Source organism: Myotis daubentonii, chromosome 6, assembly GCF_963259705.1.
Source record: "Myotis daubentonii chromosome 6, mMyoDau2.1, whole genome shotgun sequence".
Classification (NCBI taxonomy): Eukaryota; Metazoa; Chordata; class Mammalia; order Chiroptera; family Vespertilionidae; genus Myotis; species Myotis daubentonii.
The window spans coordinates 86,602,296-86,619,544 of NC_081845.1; the positions used below are offsets into that span (position 1 = coordinate 86,602,296).

At 40.0% G+C, this 17,249-nt stretch overlaps 1 pseudogene; it reads right to left on the reverse strand.

Moving 5' to 3' along the window:
• Window positions 1-16,293: 16,293 nt before the first annotated feature.
• LOC132237627 (ATP synthase subunit ATP5MJ, mitochondrial-like) lies at window positions 16,294-16,966 on the reverse strand (annotated as a pseudogene).
• Window positions 16,967-17,249: the final 283 nt, after the last annotated feature.

Consider the following 17,249-nt stretch of genomic DNA (forward strand, 5'->3'; position numbering starts at 1 on the left):
CACACAAGATGGTGGCATAGGTAAACACTGGAAATTGCTCCCTCCCACAACAAATTCAAAAATACAACTAAAAGACAAAACAGACATTACCTAGAACCACAGGAAGGCTGGCTGAGTGGAAATTCTACAACTAGAAGGAAAGAGAAAAGCACACTGAGACTCAGAGGAGGTGCGGAAGTGTAGAGGTATGGAGGCTCACGCGGCAAGGGCTGGCAACTGAGGATGCGGCTGTCTTTTTGAATCAGGAGGGAGTCACAAGCCTCTGACTGCTCTGAACTCCAGTTCCAGGTGAGTCTCTGGGGACCTAGACTCATACAGGGAGAAACTGGACTGTCTGGCAGTGGGCAGAACTCGGAACTCAAGGGTGGCTTTCTCTCAAAGGTGCTTGCAGCTATTACCAGGACACTGAGATGCCCGGCCCCTTAGGGCAGGGCTGAGGATCAGCCATAGCTGCTTTCTCCAACCTGTTGATTTCCTGAGACTCTGCCCCGCCCAAGTTGTGTGCTGAGGCTTTTGCATATGAATGCCCTGGCCCTTTGCAATCTGAAAATTACCTAACAAACTGCAGCTGGGCCAGATGATTTTTAGATTCAATTGTTGACTGATATGTATTTGTTGCCATTTTGTTGTTCATATTTTTTATCTTTTTCTTTTTCTTCTTTCTTTTCTTAAAGAATACCCTTCAGCGTTTTATATGATACTGGTTTGGTGGTGATGAACTCCTTTAGCTTTTTCTTGTCTGAAGCTTTTTATCTGACCTTCAATTCTAAATGATAGCCATGCTGGGTAGAGTAATCTTTGTTGTAGGTCCTTGCTATTCATTTGAATATTTCTTGCCACTCCCTTCTGGCCTGCATGGTTTCTGTTGAGAAATCAGCTGACAGTCATATGGGCACTCCCTTGCAGGTAACTAACTGCTTTTCTCTTGCTGCTTTTAAGATTCTCTCTTTGTCTTTAGCCCTTGGCTTTTTAATTATGATGTGTCTTGGTGTGGTCCTCTTTGGGTTCCTTTTGCTTGGGGTTCTCTGTGATTCCTGGCCTTGTAAGTTTATTTCTTTCACCAGGTAGGGGAAGTTTTCTGTCATTATTTTTAAATATATATATTTTTTTATTGATTTCAGAGAGGAAAAGAGAGATAGAAACATCAATGATGAGAAGGGATCATTGATTGGCTGCCTCCTGCATGTTGAACTGAGCCCACAACCCAGTTATGTGCTCTTGACCAGAATCAAATCTGGGACCCTTTGGTCTGCAGGCCGATGCTCTATCCACTGAGCCAAACTGACTAGGGCTCATTTTCTTCAAATAAGTTTTCAGTATCTTGCTCTCTCCCATCTCCTTCTGGCACCCCCATAATTCAGAGGTTGATGTGCTTGAAGTTGTCCCAGAAGCTCCTTACACTATATTCACATTTTTAGATTCGTTTTTCTTTTTTCTCTTCTGGTTGGGTGTTTTTTGCTTCTTCATATTTCAAATCATTGATTTGATTTTCAAAATCCTCTACTTTACTGTTGAATCCCTGTATATTATTCTTTATTTCAGTCAATGTATGCTTAATTTCTGTCTGGTCCTTTTCCTTTCCTTTTTTGGGCATTCTCACTAAGATCCTTGAAAGTCTCACTAAGTCCCTTGGAGGTTTCTAGAAGATCCCTGAATAACCTTATAACCATGATTTTGAACTCTGGAGCCAGTAGTTTGCTTGCTTCTATTTCTTTCATTTGTGACATGTTTCTTTGTCTCCACATTTTGGCTGCTTCCCTGTGTTTGTTTCTATGTATTGGGTAGAGCTGCTAAGTCTCCTTGAGTGGTCTTGTGTAGTAGGTGTCCTAAAGGGCCCAGTGGCTCAGCCTGCCCAGTCACCTGAGGTGGACACTCTAGTTGCACCCCTTTGTGGGCTGTGTGAAGAGTCTTGTCATAGTCAAGCCTTGATTGCTGTTAGTGTCACTGTGAGGAATTGACCCTGCAGGCCAATTGGCTGTGGGGACCAGCTGCAACTAGAATGGGAGAGCTGTGGAGAAGGACTTGCTTCAGTGGAACTTTGGTGCTCACTGAGTCTGCCCCTTGAGTGTGTTGCTTATGGATGTATAGAGTTATAATGTGGTATGGTTTAACACTGACCACTGGGTAGACTGGCTCTTGAGTCTCCAGGGAGGTATAAAGTTAGCCACTGCCTAGGGCCATCTAGCAGGAGCTATAGAGAGATCTGCAGATTCCCCTCTTTGTATCGGGTTTGGAAGTGCTCAGATGAGGCCCAGCTGTGAAGCAAGGCAGGCTGGTGCTGGTGCTGGGTCTTGGGCTTTTTATTGATAGGTTTGGGGCTCCCTGACCCAGCTGCAGCTTATTTGACAGGTTTTAGCCTGAGCAAGGACAGGTCATTCATATGCAAAAGCTGCTGCACACAGTTTGGGTGGGGTTGTAAATTGGATGGGGTGGGGTCTCAGGGAATCACCAGGGCTGAGCAAACAGAAATGGCTGCCAGTCAGCCCTCCAACTGGGAAGGTCCCGGCATGGGTACAATGACTGTTCCAAGCACCTCTGTCGGGGTGAAAGCTGCCCCAGAGTTCCTGCCCCAATGCCAGACAGTCCAGTTTCTCTTCCTGTGTGTCTGGGTCCCCTAGAGCCTCACCTGACACTGGAACTCAGAGGAAGCAGGAACTTGTAAGTTCAGTTCGTGTGCTGGCCTTTTAAGAGGAGCAGCTGGGTCTCCAGCAGCCTCTGTGTCACTGAGCCCAAATCTGCACTGGTTTTTACAGTCCGTAGTTCTTGCTGCCCATAGGGACTTCTTTTCCCAGCTCTGGGACCCTGGGCTGGGTGTCTGGTGTGGGGCTGGGACCCCCTTGCTCCTCCAGGTGGCCTACACAGTGACGATCTCCCTCTCGATTAAAAAAGTGGCACACGTCGGTGTCAGACCAGCCCATTCAGTGTCTTGGCCCCTCCCACCAGTCTCAGTGTGCTTCTTCTTTACTTCTCTAGTTGTAGGACTTCCATTCAGCCAGCTTCCCGGTGGTTCTGGATGATCGTTGTTCTGTATTTTAGTTGTAATTTTGATGTGGTTGTGGGAGGCAGCGAGTATGCCTATGCCGCCATCTTGGTTTTCATAAAGTATGCTTTTTCTTTATGTAATTATTTTAAAGTATGTGTCATGTTAATAGGAAGTTAAATTATGTATTAATAACATGGATATTAATGAAGGTTGTATTAAAATAATCTATCATACAATTTTAATATTATTTTGTTAAAAATTAAATAGTTTATAAAAGATTTAAAAACATATATGAATGATCTAATATTTATAGACATTTTAAATATTTTGAGTGCTTAGAACAATGCCAGGCACATATTAAGCATTATATATGTTGGCTAAAAATAATATAAAAATTAGCCCTGGCTGGCCCAAAAGGTCTCAAGTTTGATTCCCCATCAAGGGCCAGTACCTGGGTTGAAGGTTTAGGGCCGTGTGTGGGAGGCAACCAATTGATGTGTCTCTCTCACATCAATGTTTCTCTTTCTCCCTCCTTGCTTTCCATTCTCTCTAAAACTCAGTGGAAAAAATATCCTTGGGTGAGAATTTAAAAAAAAGTAAAAGTTATAAAATGATTTTTTAAAATACTATGAATTTTATTAGGTTATATATGAGTTGACAAAGGAGACTTGCATAGTAAAAAAATTTTTTTAAATCTATATCTATATCTGCATACATAGGGAAAGATTTATGTAATGATTTCCCCATTGTTTGCCAATGTCTTACTTTTGTAAGGGTTACTATGATAAACATTTTTCAAACATAAAGATGGTTCTGTACTTTATTTTTGGGGGGCATAGTCACAGAATTAGGTTTATTAGTCCAAATGTTAGCATGATGTGTTACTTTTAATATGTCATCATTGCTAATCTTATCTGCTTATCTAAGTACTAGGGGCCCGGTGCACGAAATTCGTGCACTGGGTGTGTGTGTGTGTGTGTGTGTGGGGAGTGTCCCTCAGCCCAGCCTGCCCCCTCTCACATACTGGGAGCCCTCAGGCGTTGACCCCAGCCCAGGCCTGATGCCTCTGACAGAGGCGTCAGGCCTGGGCTGGGGGCAGAACCAGTGATGGGGGGAAATGAGGGTCCCCTGCTGGGCGGGAGAGCGGGTTGGGGGCGAGTCGCCCTGCCGGCCCGTGTGATTGGGTCCCGGGCGACCACCGGCACTCACGCCCCCAACCCGCTCTCCCGGGTTGAGGGCGTGAGTGCAGGCAGACGCCGCAGCCGCCCCGCCGGCTCGCGTCCCGGTTTGCTGGCCGGATCAGGTCCTGGGCGTGAGGGCGGGCGACCGCTGCAGCCGCCCCGCAGGCCAGCGTGATCGGGTCCCGGGCGACCACCGGCACTCACGCCCTCAACCCGCTCTCGCGGGTTGGCGGCGTGAGTGCGGGTGGACGCCGCAGCCGCCTTGCCGGCCCGCATCCGGGTCTACCGGCGGGATCAGGTCTCGGGCGACTGCTGGCACTCACACCCCCAACCCGCTCTCTGATGGCGCTGTACCATCCTGCCTGCAATATGCAAATTAGCTGCCATCTTTTTTGGCGGCTAACTGCCAATCTTAGTTGGCAGTTAATTTGCATATCTCACTGATTAGCCAATGAAAAAGGTATCGGTAGTACGCCAATTACCATTTTTCTCTTTTATTAGTATAGGATAGGCGAAAATATAATGTTCCCACTCATATAGCCTCTATACTAGTCTTATCTTTTTGAATCTTTATAATAAATCTGTAGGATAGGAGGTATTATATTCCTATTTTCTAGATAGGTAAACTGAGATTTGAAGAACTGATTCATTGTACCTGATATCTAGAAGGGCATATTGCATTTCAACTGCAGGGACACCAAGCGAGAAAGAGTATCTTGTATGGTAAATTTCTTTCTCTTGGCTGAAGGGATGGGGTGGGGTGCAGTCAACCTATTGCCATCTACAAGAGAGATGGAAAGGGTTTATGTCATGGAACTGACAATCTTCCAGTTAAAGATTGGAAAGATGGAAAGTAGGTTGGAGAGGGAATCCAGGGTGATTGGTAGGGTTAGGTTGTGTATTAGTTTCCTAGGGCTGCTGTAACAAATTACCACAAACGAGGTGGCTTAAGACAACAGAAATTTATTCTCTCACAGTTGTGGAGGCTAAACGCCTAAATCAAGGCGTCAGCAGGGCCATGCTCCTCTGCAGGATCGAGTGGAGGGATCCCTCCTTGCCTCTTCTAGTTTCCGGTGGCTGCTGGCCCTCTTCACATTCCTTAGATTATAGACGCTCACTCTCATCTTGGTCTCTGTCTTCACGTGGCCTTCTCCCTGCATCTGAGTCTTTGTGTCCGAATTTCCCTCTTCTTTTAAGAAAATCAGTCATATTGTATTTAGGGCTTACCTTAATTCAGTATGACCACATCTTATCTTTACTACATCTGCAAAGACGCTATTGCCAAATATGGTCATATTCACAGGTTCTGAGTGAACATGACTTTTGTATGGGCACTGTTCAACCCAGTGCACCTGAGTAGCAGGAGGCCCGATGCCAGACAGACCCTCACTGCTCCCACTTTGCGCCATGCAGTGGTTAGCAGAGGTATCTGCCCCGTGGGCACAACAGGCAAGGCAACATTTAGGAAGCTGATGACACCCAGGGGCAGAGAGCCCCCCACACTGAGAAGGCCAGGTGTGGGCCCATCCCCAGCTTCCGCCCCAGCTGCTGCTGATGGCAGGTTTTAATGAATAGCTACCATAGCTCAGTCAGGCCATCTGAGAATCTCAGGAGAAGATGTGCACAGAGACAAAAATCACTAGTACATCATAAAAGAGAAGCACAAAATGCAATACATGACTAATACTTACAAACAGTTAATAGAACTCGCAGAAGGTGATTTTAGGGGAAATATAATTAAAATATTGACAGGGATAAAAGAGATAATTGAATCCATGAAACAAAAAGGAAGTTATTAAAAAAAAATCAAGTAGAGGTCTTGGAAATGAAAAGTATCCAGAAGAAGGAGAAATAGCAGAATGAATACAGATGAAGAGCTACTTAGTGAGCTGGAAACAATAGCTGAGGATTCTCCCAGAATGCTGTACAAGAGGACAGGAAGTATGAAAGAGATGTGTAGAAACATGGAGAACAGAACCAGTGGCTCCCAGGCCTATTTATTCATGTTCCAGAAGAAAATTTTAAAAAGCAGAGAAATTGAAAGGGAGGGAAAATTTGAAATATAAATTTGAGATCTTACTTCTTGGCATATGTCATCAGTTTGGCTCAAATAAACTCTTATAAAAATTAACATACTAATAAGAAAAGAAAAATTTCCATCATTGAAGAAAGACACAAGTCTTTAGCTTGGGAACTATGAGAGAGACATCTACAGTTAAATATACAAAGCGAAATTTTAGAACAATAGGCATTAGGAGAATTATTAAAAGCATCAAAACTTTAAAAAAAATTTCTACAAAATTGATATCAGAATTCTTTGTTATTGTTGTTGTTGACACTATTACAGATGTCCCAGTATCAAAATTCTTAATGGAGACACATTGGAGACAAGAAAACAATAGAAATATTCTTTCAATTTTCATGAGAAAAATGGTTACAAATCTAGAATTCTATATGCAGCTATTATTCAAGTGTGAATATAAAATAAATACATTTATAGATACTCAAGGACTCAGAAAATTTACCACACACGAAAAGTTAATAGAGGATATAGGTACCTAGAAAAATGAAAAAGAAAGAAATTCAGGATAGATCCATGAAGGAGTATCTTGTTAAAGAAATCAGTGAAATTATTGTAAAACCATATAAGTTAGGGTAACTTCCGGAAGAAATAGCGGATACAAGTTCCAAATTTTAAGAAGCATAAATAGCCGGCCAGTGTTGTTCAGTGGTTGAGCATCGACCCATGAACTAGGATGTCACCAGTTCAATTCCCCTGTCAGGATACATGCCGGGGTTGCAGGCTTGATCCCCAGGATGGGGTGTGCAGGAGGTGGCTGATCAATGATGTTTCTCTCTCATCCATGTTTCTATCTCTCTGTCACTCTCCCTTCCTCTCTTTCTAAAAATCAGTAAAACATATTTTAAAAAAGAAGGATAAACTAGGACAAAGAAAACCCAATCAACCTTACAAAAGACAAAAGAAGACAACAAAATACAGAATAAATAGAAAAGGCAAATTAGATGGCATCAGTATCACATTGAATGTGACTGGTTTAAGTTCATGGATGACAAAGGAATTTTTAAAAATCTAGCTAGTATAAGAGACATACGTAAAATAAAATCACCTACAAAGGTTGGAAATCAAGTGATGAAGAAAGATACTCAAAGAAAAAGTAAATAAAAGTAAACTACGTGTGATTATATTGAAAGTACATTAAATAGAATGCAAGGGAGGCCTAGGAAATAAACGTACCCGGTTGTAGTGACATGCCGGGTCCCTACACCGTGGTCCCTAAATGTCATTTCCCACTAAAAGGAACCAGTGTCTGCGTGGGAAGAGGCTGGTTCCAAGTCTGGGGCAGGAAAGGTACACATTGTCATATTAGAGGCAAGAAAGCTAAAGAGCATACAGAATGTCAAAACCACATAGGAACCAACTCAGAGAGGCTCCTACTGGCTAAAGAGGTGACTATTTTGCATTAATAAAAGTAATAATTTGCCCTAGCTGGTTTGGCTCAATGAATAGAGCGTCAGCCTGCGGACTGAAAGGTCCTAGGTTTGAATCTGATCAAGGGCACATGCCTGGGTTGTGGGCTTGATCCCCAGTAGGGGGTGTGCAGGAGGCAGCCAATCAATGATTCTCTCTCATCATTGATGTTTCTATCTCTCCCTCTCCCTTCCTCTCTGAAATCAATAAAAATATTTTTTAAAAATAATAATTGTACTGAATTTAAAACACTTTAAATATATTTAAGTTTAGAAGTATGGGATAATTTTTGGCCGCTTTCTGCAAGAAACAAGGGAAAGAAAAACACATTAAACAACACCGTGGGCGGGGGTGGGGGAGGTGGGGCGAGAGCAAAACCCAGACTGTAGGAGAATCTGCAGAACAAATGGTCCAGTTCTTTCAACAAATAAGTTCCAAGGAGAAAAGAAAGGTGTGGGAGTGGGGTGGGGATGGGGGCGGGTGATCTATAGATTAAAAGAGACTTAAAAGACAGACCACTCAATTGCAGATATGGAGCTTAATGGCTGTCGATACAAACAAATACACTGCTAAAATATTTATGAGAGGTACAGGGAAATTTGAGCACTGACTGGATACTTAATGATATTGTGGTAATGCTTAAAAAAGCGTTCTTATCTTTTAGAGACATACTGAAACATAGATGAAATGTGATGTCAGGGATTTGCTTCAGAATGACATTTGCTACAAGTGGGTCATTTGTGGCTATGAGTTAGTACCTGGGGAGTTAGCGCATTATTTTCTGCATTTTCATAATTTTTTTGAAGTTAAAAAAGGACAATAAGCCTAAGAAGTTTTATGGGTGAGTGCTCCTAAGCTTTCCCAAATGCGAATTTCTCTGTTATCTACATTACTCTGGTGTTGGAAAGCAATGCAGCTCGTTCTGTGAGACCAGCGAAGCAGCGATGCCTCGTTGACTGAATGTCAACCTCACTCGGAACATAGATGCAAAAGTCCTATTTAAATTTCAGTAAATCAAATACAAGAGTACATCAAGGGAATATATCAGGACAAAGGGCGGTTAAGTATAGAAGTCCAAGCATTTAATTTTAACTTAGAAAGTTTATATAATTCACTACAATTGCAGGGTAAAGCATCTGATTATATCAATAAGTGCTGAAAAAATAATTGATAAAGTTTAACATCTGTTAATGATTTTGGAGAAACTCTACACAACTACCTCTAAAAGGGAAATGTCTTATGTTAATAAAGGGACATACCAAAAACCTTCAGCTGGCATAATACTTAGAGATGATTTTAGATGTAATCCTATTAAATCAAGGAGACATGCTTGCTTTCAGGCTACTATACAACATTAAACTGGGAGATCTAGTCAAAGCAATAAAACGAGAAAAATAAAAAAGAAACCTATAAATGAGGATGTTTTTACCCCCCAGTAAGATTGTCTGGTTTGAAGTAGCTACACGATAAATGAATTTTATTATCTCACATAATAAGAAACCCTGAGGTAGGACGTCTCCAGAGTTGGTTAATTTAGTGGTTTACTGACATCATTAAGGACCCAGCTTTTTTTCTATTTTCAGCTCTAAATGTATCCAGGAAGTCAGGTTTGCACGTCTCTCAAGCCTGCCCCTCCCAAGGCAACGAGATGACTCCCATGTTCCCGCGCATCCTATGCAAACCTGTGACACAGGCGAGATGCTTACTCTCTTCACAACTGAGGAGGTGTTTCCCGGAAGTGGTGCAGGGTATTTCATTACATCTTAGTGGCCAGAACGAGGTCATTTGTTCACCCCCAATTTATGGAATGGAGCTCCCAGTCTGCTCATGATGGACATTTCGTGGGAGAAAGCAAGGAAATGGTGGTCAAACTATTGAGATTTTGTATTTGTTACTGCAACATAACCAAGCCTGTCTTGATTCAATGAACAAAACCTGAAGTTAACATCTTTATCCTCCTCCTGAATCCAGTCACCCCCTTTCCTACTGGTATGCACCACGCTCCTTCCTTCCCTCTGTAGTGAAATGCTTTTATTAGTTTCTTTGGAATACTTCCAATATTTCTTTATGCAGGACAAGCAAAAAGAATATGTATTATTTTATCATTTCCTTGCATAAAAGCAAAACATTATTACAATTTGCACCTTTATTTTGTTTCTTAAAATAGACCCTGAAGATCTTTTCATATCAATACATAAAAAGCTTCTTTTTTATTTTTATTTTTACAGTTGTACTGTGTTCTATTGTGTGAATAGAGAACAGTTTATTTGACCAGTTCCTTATCGATGGGCACGTGATGGTTTCCGATCTTTTTCTATTGTAGATAGTGATGCCATGATGAATTACCCTCTATTGTATATACATCATTTTGTCAATGTGCAGGGAAACATATAAAATTTCCACAAGTGAGAATGTCAGGTCAAAGGGTAAATGCATTGTAAACTGGGGGACTATTGTCAGCTGCCTTCTATTATGGTTGTGTCTTTTTTCACTCTCGCTGGCCTTGCTAATAGAAACTGCTGTTCAACTTTTGGGTTTTTCATAATTTAATCATTTTCTCAGCTTAATTTTATGTTGCATTTTAAAATTATGAGTTAAAGGTAATCTACTTTCTTTTTATATGCATAAGGGCCATTGGCATATCTTTTCTATGTGAACTTTTTGTTCTTGTACTTTTGCTCATTTTTCTTTAAAAGTATTGATCTTAATTGGTCTTTTTGTATTGATTCATTATAATTCTTTATATGTTTGGAGAATTAGTGCTTTATCTATGATGTAAGTTGCAGATATATTTCCCCAGTTTGTCTTTTGTCTTTCGGCACCCTATGGCATATTTTTTCCACACACTTAGTTTGTTTTTACTTAGTCAAAATTACTAATCTTTTTGTGTGTCTTTTGTATTTTGAGTTATAGTTAGCTCATAAAGAACTTCCCTTAGGATTTCTTCGGAGAGATTTATGGTTTTATTTTTTAATTGAGGTTTTAAAGATATTTGCCTTTTTCCTAGTATATGATGAGAGGAATCGATTTGCCTTTATTGTCACTCTGGCTTTGGGTTGCCACCTTTTCATATATTAAATTTTTTGATGTATTTGGTTCTATTTCTGCACTTTATACTCTCCTCCTTTAGTCTGTCTAGTCATTATCATACTGCTTTAATTATTGGGACCTATGAGTATATTTTAATATCTGTCTGGGATAGCTCCATTACACTGTTCTTCCTTTTCAGAATTTTTATGGTTATTCATGCTTTTTTAAAAATTGATTTTAGACACAACTTATCTAGTTCCTGAAAGCAAAATATATTGGTAATTTTAAGATACAAATAAGTTTATAAATTGATTCAGAGAGAATGCACTTTTGTGTCATGTTGAATTTTTCTTCCAAAGAACATGGTATATGTTTCCATTGTTCAGTTATGTTTTTGTGTCCACAATAGTGTTTAAATTTTTCCTCATAAAGATGTATATTTCTTGTTACATTTATTTGTAAGTAGTTTATCTATTTGTTGTTGTTTGCTATTGCAGATGTGGTCTTTATTTCCATTGTATTTTTTTACTGGTATTGTTTAATATGGGGAAGTTATTCATTGCTGTATGTTAATTTTATATCCTGCAATTCACTGGATTATATTACTATTTGTAGTAATTTTTCAGTTGATTCTCTTAAATATAAATATCATTTGAAAATAGTGACAATTTTTTACCATCTCTTTTTAAAATCCTTGACTGGCTGGTATAGCTCAGTGGTTGAGCATTGTCCCATGGACCAAGAGGTCCTGGATTTGATTCCCCGTCAGGGCACATGCCCGGGTTGTGGGCTCGATCCCCAGTGTGGTGTAGGCAGGAGGCAGCCGATCAATGATTCTCTCTCATCATTGATGTTTCTCTCTCTCCCTCTTCCTTCCTCTCTGAAGTCAATAAAAATATATTTTTAAAAATCCTCATCTGAGGACATTTTTCATTGACTTTTAGAGAGAGGAGAAGGGAGGAAGGGAGGGAGAGAGAGAGAGAGAGAGAGAGACTTGTTGTTTCTCTTATTTATGCATTCACTGGTTGATTCTTGTATGTGCCTGACTGGAGTTCAAACCCGCAACCTTGGCATATCAGGAGACGCTCTAACCAACTGAGCTACCTGGCCAGGGCCTCTCATTTACAATTTTTATACTTTCTCTTGCCTAATTGTATTTGTTAATATCTTTAGGACAGTAGTAAATAGATCCCCTAATCAAACACACACACACACACACACACACACACACACACAATCATGCAGGAAAATATAAGCAAATATTTGTCACCCGTGGGGTAGGAAAAATTCTCTAATGCAGGACATACTCACAAAAGGCTTTACTGAAAAGATTGATAAATTTGATCCTCAAAATAACACCTTACTTATTCTTATAAAATGTACCAAAACCAAAGTGAAAGACAAAACAAGAGGCTAGAAGATTTGCATCATATATACAGTAACAAAAAATTAATATTACAAATATGTTAGGCAGTCAACAAGAAAAAAAGCAATTCAATAAAACATCAGAGGTGATAAAGACAGAAAACAAAAAGCCAATAAAGATGTTAAAAGATATCTTTTATAGTTAGTCAGGGATATGCAAATCTTAACAACAATAAGATACTATTTCTTAACTGTGATGTAGACTAGAATTTTATGTTGATTCTATCACGTGCAGTCGAAGACATAGAAAATTGTTATTTTATATTCAGTTGTTGGGAGTTTAAATTCATATAATCTTTTGGAGAGATTATATAGTGATATCAAAATTCTAAAACTGTATACACTTTTATGTAAGAATGCTTACACAGCATGCACTAGACGTATATATGCTCATATGACAAAAAGATCTATAATAATAAAAATTTAAAACAAACCAATTATCAATGGTAAAATGGTTAAATAATCTGTAGATTGTACATGTACATAAGGATATATGTACATCATGTTCATTGCATCACTGTTTATAGTAGCAAATAGTCAAACTTAAATGACAACCATGGGGGAATGGATAGATAAACTGTGGTCTAATCATATAACAGATTACTATGCAACAGTTAAAATGAATACACTCTGTATACATGAATATATGTGTCTGTTAATTTCCACAAGTATTTTGTCATTTATTATTTTATTTGTTAATCCTCAGCTGAGGATATTTTTCCCATTGATTTTGGGAGAGTGAAGGGAGGGAGAGACTGGAAAGAAGAAAGAGAGAGAGAGAGAGAGAAACATCGATGTGAGAAGGATACATCTATTGGTTGCCTTCCGTAGGTGCTCCTACTGCAGTGATGGCGAACCTTTTGAGCTCGGCGTGTCAGCATTTTGAAAAACCCTAACTTAACTCTGGTGCTGTGTCACATATAGAAATTTTTTTTATATTTGCAACCATAGTAAAATGAAGACTTATATTTTTGATATTTATTTTATATATTTAAATGCCAATTAATAAAGAAAAATCAACCAAGAAAATGAGTTCGCGTGTCACCTCTGACACGCATGTCATAGGTTCGCCATCACTGAACTAGGGCATGGATGGGACATGCAACCCAGGTACATGCCCTTGACCGGGAATCAAACTGTGACCTCCTGGTTCATGGGTTGACGCTCACCACTGAGCAACACCAGCTGGGCTGAATGACCTAATTTTATACAAGGGTTTCAAATAGATTGGATATCACCCAATTTCTCATCAACTCATTACTTTTGGAAAATATTTTCCCAACAAAAAAATTGCTCTTTTATTCAACAGAAACATAACTGCATGCTATAAATGAGTTTTCAGAACAGAATTCATGACCTGGCCAATGGAGGAAGGCTCCCTACTTAAGACATGAATAGCTCCTTGTCCACCTCACTATTTATTTTAAATGTTGTTATTGATCTTTATAGGGAGAGGTACAAGGAGAGGGGAGAGAGAGATAGACACATTGATGAGAGAGAAACATCATGAATCAGCTGCCTCCTGCACAGGGATTGAATCCAAAACCCAGGTATGTGCCCTGGCCAGGAATGGAACCAGTGACCTCTAGTGCATGGGTCCGTGGTCAACCACTAAGCCACACCAGGTAGTCAAGGTAATGGAAAGCAAGGATCTGAGACCAAGATTACTATATCCAGCAAGGCTATCGTTCAAAATGGACAGTCAAATAAAGAGCTTCCCAGACAAAAATAGGCTAAAGGAGTTCATCACCACCAAGCCAGCATTACAAGAAATGCTAAAGGGATTGCTGTAAGGGATTGCTGAAACAGAGAGAGAGAAACCTAGCCATACAGAATTAAAATGGCTATAAATAAGTACCTCTCAATAATGACCCTAAATGTAAATGGATTAAATGCTCCAATCAAAAGGTGTAGGGTAGCTGAATGGATACAAAAACATGACCCAACTATATGCTGTCTACAAGAGACCCACCTCAAAACAAAAGACACACACGAGATGAAAGTGAAGGGACGGAAAAAAATTTTCCCTGAAAATGGAAAAGAAAAGAAAGCTGGAATAGCAATACTCATATCCGATAAAATAGACTTTAAAAGCGAAATAAGACAGTCGGAGAAAGATAAATATCATATGACCTCACTCATTGTGGAATATAATGAACAACATAAACTGATGAACAAAAATAGAGTCAGAGGGAAAAAATATTCTAGTATATAATAGAAGTAATCCTGTTATTTGCAGATTTTTAATATTTCCTACAACTTTTGTGATATCATACTATGTTAGTACAGTTTTGGTAATATTATTATACTTAAAATCCTTTTATTCTTAAAATATTAATGTTTATTGCAGGTAACATTATCCTATTTAAAATCATTTTTCTTGGGATAAAAAAATTATAACCAAGTCAGAGACTGGACCTGCAGAATCCGCCTTCCACAATGACTGCCATTTCACTGCATAATTGGGCTTCTAATAAAAGACTCCAGGTATTGGGGATGTTCTTCTAGAACTATCTTTCTAGGGCAGTTGTGAGGCTGGAGATGTAGATACTGTGGTCAAATATAAAACAATTTAAAAGTATTGGGCTGAACCGGTTTGGCTCAATGGATAGAGCCTGCGGACTGAAGGGTCCCGGGTTCAATTCCGGTCAAGGGCATGTACCTTGGTTGCAGGCACATCCCCGGGGGGGGGGGGGTGTCGTGCAGGAGGCAGCTGATCGATCTCTCTCATTGATGTTTCTAGCTCTCTATCCCTCTCCCTTCTTCTCTGTAAAAAATCAATAAAACATATTTTTTAAAAAAAGTATTGGACAATATCTGAGAAAGGGATGGATTTCCCGATCCCTAGAGACCTTTGTGAATGGGATGGACTGAAACTTGTCCTTGAGAGTTGAGCTGTTCATCTATCTGAAGGAAGAGTGCAAAATTAGATATCCTCTCAAGGTCCTTTCCTAGTGCTGGGTTTTTATGTATTTAAAATTTAATAGCACAAATAGAATTTAAGCTTCCCATTTTGTTTTGCCCCCAAGGTACATAAGTTTGACATAGCACATGAAAATGGTGAGCGGGGAGAACAAACAAATTTGAATTTAAACTTGCTTTTCCTAAACATGACAAAGCTTGTGATTTCCCACATCTTCTATACATCTTTGAAACGGAATTCTTCCTCCATTTATTCCTAATTATATTCATGAGGAAGGCCTAGGGAAAGAGTGTTTCCTTCGAAATAAGATTTTATTCAAGGTTGGCAGCCATGGATGATGTAGGAAATAGTAACAGGGCAATAATCATTTGTCTGCCTGCAAAGTGCTTTTCCATGGAAGGAGCTTGAAGAGCATTTGGAAACGGTGACCTCAGCAATCCCAGCCACATTTGTTGGGGAGAACGGCCACAGGTGTGTGACGATGTCATAGACGGACAAAGGGCTGCACAGGAAAGTTAAATGATCAGTTAAAGGTTTACCTACAGATCCCGAGGGAGAGTTTGGTGATCATTTTCTTATATTTTAATCACTGACAGTGCTTAATACTCCCCCAGAGTATGGAAACATCTTAAGTTTTTGGATAAGTGTTTTTTTTTTAATATAATTTATTTTACTTTCTCAGATTATGAAAGTAGTGCATGATTGTTGTGGAAAATTTGGAAAATGTAAGAAAGTAGGAAGATGGAAAAAGTCACTACAACCCCACACTCTCAAAAACAATATCCTTTCTTTCTTGAAATATCTGGAATGGCTTCCGATTTCTTCATCAAGCTCTGACTGATAGATTGGGTCATGTGGTTCAAAATCCACTGTGGGACTTCTTCGTGCTAGGTGCCTGGCCTCCATACTATAGGTCACAGATGCCGATTCAGGAGGCCAGTATTAGAAGGTCAAGAAAGTGAAAGAACATGTGGCTGCAGAGAACTGTACAGACATACAAATACCTTGTTTCTCCTTTGCCTAAAACGGAGCAAAATTAACCAGATGAAAATAACCCCACCCAGACACCTTTCATCCTGTGAGCTACTCTGGGTCTTGGGGTAAACTTTAAAGCGTTTCTCATTCTGTGACCTAATAACGGCCTTCCCCAACCCCCGCTTTTTTCCTGTTCTTTTGTCTTTTTCTTTCTTTTCCCCACCCCTCCCCCCTTTCTTTGCATCTTACAGAAACATTGACTCATGCCACGAAGACAATGGCACATCTACAGTAGACAGCGGTGTTGCATGCCTGCTGAAGTTTGCAGCCAGACCGACGCCCCTCTGATGTGCACTCCAGGAAAAGCTGGTTCGTGATGACCATGAGCAGGTGCAGGACTTGAAGCTTTCAAACCTTTACTTCTTTTATGAGCACTCCAGGTTTTATAAATGATGAAGTCCATCAACCCCATTCCTACCCAGATCTGGTAAACCTGGGTGTAGTTGTTACAGGAGACCGGAGAAGAACCAAGCAACGCTTAGAGTGATGGAGTTCCATTTATTATTATTATGTGCGGGCCCAGAGAAAAATGTCTCTAGAATTCTGGGTGAAGTCACACAGGAAGTTTTCTGTATTTATACCTTTTTACCCTCTTTGTCTCCTAAATATGGGGTTTTCTGGTCCCCTTTGCAAGTTCTTAAAGAGCCCTATGTGCTGGGGCTTTGAGACCTCAACCAAAGGCTTGGCCTGGTGCCAGCGCTGATAACTTCGTCTGGGGAAGGTTTAATGGCCTCTCTGAAATGGGAGTAGTCTTATTTTCCTTATTATTTAAGCCAGCAGGCATTTACAGAAGCCAAAATAGCAGGGTTAAAATTTCAAACAGCAGTTTTTATATAAGATGGATGCTTCATAGTAAAGTTTCATGGGGACCTGAACATTTAAATAAGGCTTTGAAGCATCTAGGTTCAGGACTGACACGTCACTCAGGCTGCCCGCAACCCACACGACTGACTCAGGAAGGCACTGCTTAGGTAATGACTTCGCCTGTAAGGATAAAAACTCTGCAGTGGAAACAATAGTAACTTTCAAAATTAGGGGAAAAGATCAATGGGAATGATTTTAAAGACAACAATTCGAATGTTAACAAGAATGAGAACTGTTATGAATCAGAAGGAAATATTTTCAAGTTCTAACACAGAGCTCTTCAGAATGACCATGTGCTGTGTCAGGCACTGATGGCAA